Here is a 5,000-nt window from a genome sequence, read left to right as displayed (position 1 = left end):
CCGCGCGGCTACCCGCATCGGTCTTACGGGCGCCTCCACGCTTAGACGTCCTGCCCGAACGTGTTTCGCCGGCTTTACGGCTGGGGATTTCAACCCGCTCGGTCTCTGCGGGGCGCCTCCACGCTTAGGCGCCCCAATGAACCGTGTTTCGCCGGCTTTACGGCTGGGGATTTCAACCCGCTCGGTCTCTGCGGGGCGCCTCCACGCTTAGGCGCCCCAATGAACCGTGTTTCACCGGCTTTACGGCTGGGGATTTCAACCCGCGCAGCTACCCGCATCGGCCTTACGGGCGAAACTCCACGCGGAGTCACCCTGCCCGACCGCTTTTCGCCGGCTTTACGGCTGGGGATTTCAACCCGCATCGGTCTTACGGGCGCCTCCACGCTTAGACGCCCTGCCCCACCGTGTTTCGCCGGTTCTACGGCTGGGGATTTCAACCCGCGTGGTCCGTGTTTTTCGGTAACATATTCGTGTTCCTTGCCCCCGAATCGTGTCTTTTGTCCCCGCTGCACCGTGTTTTTTGCCCCCGCTCAACCGTGTTCTTTGCCCCCGCTCAACCGTGCTTACTGCCCCCGCTCAACCGTGCTTTTTCGGTAACATAATCGTGTTTTCGGGTAACATAATCTTGTTTTTCGGGCCATTTTACACCGACGGAGGCACCCACAGGGGCCATGTACACCCCGCTTGGCATGTACATGAGGGGCTGCCCCTTCCAAAAATCCTTCCCCCCTATAGGGGAATATGCATTTTGGGTCTCCAGCCACGCCCAGGGTTACCACCCCCTGGAAATCCCCCAGGTTTACCCCCCATTTTATGTGGATGCATAGATTCAGACCGCCCTGCTCCACCGCTTTTGGCCATTTTTGCCCAACGTTAGCCGCTTCGGCTTGCCGCTGGACTGTTTTCGGGCCTTTTTCACCGACGCTTGGCCGTATCCGCTTAGTTTTCCCCAACGCTTGGCCGCATCCGCTTAGTTTTCCCCCGCTGGACTGTTTTCGGGTCACTTTTGCCCAACGTTAGCGGCTTCCGCTTGCCGCTGGACTGTTTTCGGGCCCTTTTTCACCGACCCTTGGCCGTATCCGCTTAGTTTTCCCCAACTCGTGGCCGCATCCGCTTAGTTTTCCCCCGCTGAACTGTTTTCGGGTCACTTTTGCCCAACGTTAGCCGCTTCCGCTTGCCGCTGGGATGTTTTCGGGCCATTTTTCCCCAACACTTGGCCGTATCCGCTTAGTTTTCCCCAACGCGTGGCCGCATCCGCTTAGTTTTCCCCCGCTGAACTGTTTTCGGGTCAGTTTTGCCCAACGTTAGCCGCTTCCGCTTGCCGCTGGACTGTTTTCGGGCCAATTTCCACCGACTCTTGGCCGTATCCGCTTAGTTTTCCCCAACGCGTGGCCGCATCCGCTTAGTTTTCCCCCGCTGAACTGTTTTCGGGTCACTTTTGCCCAACGTTAGCGGCTTCCGCTTGCCGCTGGACTGTTTTCGGGCCAATTTCCACCGACTCTTGGCCGTATCCGCTTAGTTTTCCCCAACGCGTGGCCGCATCCGCTTAGTTTTCCCCCGCTGAACTGTTTTCGGGTCAGTTTTGCCCAACGTTAGCCGCTTCCGCTTGCCGCTGGACTGTTTTCGGGCCAATTTCCACCGACTCTTGGCCGTATCCGCTTAGTTTTCCCCAACGCGTGGCCGCATCCGCTTAGTTTTCCCCCGCTGAACTGTTTTCGGGTCACTTTTGCCCAACGTTAGCCGCTTTCGCTTGCCGCTGGGCTGTTTTCGGGCCAATTTCCACCGACACTTGGCCGGATCCGCTTAGTTTTCCCCAACGCGTGGCCGCATCCGCTTAGTTTTCCCCCGCTTAACTGTTTTCGGGTCACTTTTCCCCAACGTTAGCCGCTTCCGCTTGCCGCTGGGCTGTTTTCGGGCCATTTTTCCCCAACACTTGGCCGTATCCGCTTAGTTTTCCCCAACGCGTGGCCGCATCCGCTTAGTTTTCCCCCGCTGAACTGTTTTCGGGTCACTTTTGCCCAACGTTAGCCGCTTCCGCTTGGCACTGGACTGTTTTCGGGCCAATTTCCACCGACTCTGGGCCGGATCCGCTTAGTTTTCCCCAACGCTTGGCTGCATCCGCTTAATTTTCCCCAGCTGAACTGTTTTCGGGTCACTTTGTCCCAACGTTAGCCGTTTCCGCTTGCCGCTGGACTGTTTTCGGGCCATTTTCCACCGACTCTTGGCCGTATCCGCTTGGTTTTCCCCAACGCTTGGCTGCTTCCGCTTAATTTCCCCCAGCTGAACTGTTTTCGGGTCACTTTTGCCCAACGTTAGCCGTTTCCGCTTGCCGCTGGACTGTTTTCGGGCCATTTTTCACCGACACTTGGCCGTATCCGCTTAGTTTTCGCCAACAATTGGCTGCATCCGCTTAATTTTCCAAGCTATACTGCTTTCGGGTCAGTTTTGCCCAACGTTAGCCGCTTCCGCTTGCCGCTGGGCTGTTTTCGGGCCATTTTCCACCCACGCTGGCACCGACGGGGCCATGTACACCCACGCGCGTGTACATGAGGGGGCACCCATTTTTGAAATCCTTGCCCCCCTATAGGGGAATATGCATTTTGAGGCTCTAGCCACGCCCAGGGTTACCACCCCCTGAAAATCCCCCAAGTCAAAATCACCCATGTAAAATATTCAAAAAAATCTCAAAAAATCACAAAAAATTTATAAAACCAAATAAATTCAAAAAAAAAAAAAAAATTCAAAAATTCAAAAAAAATTCAAAAAATTCAAAAAAATTCAAAAAAATTCAAAAATTTCAAAAATTCAAAAAAAGTCCAAAAACCCAAAAAAACTTCAAAAATTTCAAAAATTCAAAAAAATTTCAAAAAAAATTTCAAAAATTTGCCCCGCTGAACTTTTTTCGGGTCAGTTTTGCCCAACGTTAGCCGCTTCCGCTTGCCGCTGGACTGTTTTCGGGCCAATTTCCACCGACTCTTGGCCGTATCCGCTTAGTTTTCCCCAACGCGTGGCCGCATCCGCTTAGTTTTCCCCCGCTGAACTGTTTTCGGGTCACTTTTGCCCAACGTTAGCCGCTTCCGCTTGCCGCTGGGCTGTTTTCGGGCCAATTTCCACCGACACTTGGCCGCATCCGCTTAGTTTTCCCCAACGCGTGGCCGCATCCGCTTAGTTTTCCCCCGCTTAACTATTTTCGGGTCACTTTTCCCCAACGTTAGCCGCTTCCGCTTGCCGCTGGGCTGTTTTCGGGCCATTTTTCCCCAACACTTGGCCGTATCCGCTTAGTTTTCCCCAACGCGTGGCCGCATCCGCTTAGTTTTCCCCCGCTGAACTGTTTTCGGGTCACTTTTCCCCAACGTTAGCCGCTTCCGCTTGCCGCTGGGCTGTTTTCGGGCCAATTTCCACCGACTCTGGGTCGGATCCGCTTAGTTTTCCCCAACGCTTGGCTGCATCCGCTTAATTTTCCCCAGCTGAACTGTTTTCGGGTCACTTTGTCCCAACGTTAGCCGTTTCCGCTTGCCGCTGGACTGTTTTCGGGCCATTTTCCACCGACTCTTGGCCGTATCCGCTTGGTTTTGCCCAACGCTTGGCTGCTTCCGCTTAATTTCCCCCAGCTGAACTGTTTTCGGGTCACTTTTGCCCAACGTTAGCCGTTTCCGCTTGCCGCTGGACTGTTTTCGGGCCATTTTTCACCGTCACTTGGCCGTATCCGCTTAGTTTTCGCCAACAATTGGCTGCATCCGCTTAATTTTCCAAGCTATACTGCTTTCGGGTCAGTTTTGCCCAACGTTAGCCGCTTCCGCTTGCCGCTGGGCTGTTTTCGGGCCATTTTCCACCCACGCTGGCACCGACGGGGCCATGTACACCCACGCGCGTGTACATGAGGGGGCACCCATTTTTGAAAACCTTGCCCCCCTATAGGGGAATATGCATTTTGAGGCTCTAGCCACGCCCAGGGTTACCACCCCCTGAAAATCCCCCAAGTCGAAATCACCCATGTAAAATATTCAAAAAAATCTCAAAAAATCACAAAAAATTTATAAAATCAAATAAATTCAAAAAAAAAAAAAAAATTCAAAAATTCAAAAAAATTTCAAAAAATTCAAAAAAATTCAAAAAAATTCAAAAAATTCAAAAATTCAAAAAAAGTCCAAAAACCCAAAAAAACTTCAAAAATTTCAAAAATTTGCCCCGCTGAACTGTTTTCGGGTCACTTTTGCCCAACGTTAGCCGCTTCCGCTTGCCGCTGGACTGTTTTCGGGCCTATTTCCACCGACTCTTGGCCGTATCCGCTTAGTTTTCCCCAACGCGTGGCCGCATCCGCTTAGTTTTCCCCCGCTTAACTGTTTTCGGGTCACTTTTCCCCAACGTTAGCTGCTTCCGCTTGCCGCTGGACTGTTTTCGGGCCATTTTCCACCGACTCTTGGCCGTATCCGCTTGGTTTTGCCCAACGCTTGGCTGCTTCCGCTTAATTTCCCCCAGCTGAACTGTTTTCGGGTCACTTTTGCCCAACGTTAGCCGTTTCCGCTTGCCGCTGGACTGTTTTCGGGCCATTTTTCACCGTCACTTGGCCGTATCCGCTTAGTTTTCGCCAACAATTGGCTGCATCCGCTTAATTTTCCAAGCTATACTGCTTTCGGGTCAGTTTTGCCCAACGTTAGCCGCTTCCGCTTGCCGCTGGGCTGTTTTCGGGCCATTTTCCACCCACGCTGGCACCGACGGGGCCATGTACACCCACGCGCGTGTACATGAGGGGGCACCCATTTTTGAAAACCTTGCCCCCCTATAGGGGAATATGCATTTTGAGGCTCTAGCCACGCCCAGGGTTACCACCCCCTGAAAATCCCCCAAGTCGAAATCACCCATGTAAAATATTCAAAAAAATCTCAAAAAATCACAAAAAATTTATAAAATCAAATAAATTCAAAAAAAAAAAAAAATTCAAAAATTCAAAAAAATTTCAAAAAATTCAAAAAAATTCAAAAAAATTCAAAAAATTCAAA

This window comes from Carex rostrata, chromosome 3 (genome assembly GCF_964058835.1).
Source record: "Carex rostrata chromosome 3, lpCarRost1.2, whole genome shotgun sequence".
NCBI lineage: Eukaryota > Viridiplantae > Streptophyta > Magnoliopsida > Poales > Cyperaceae > Carex > Carex rostrata.
This window is presented reverse-complemented; position numbering follows the sequence as displayed.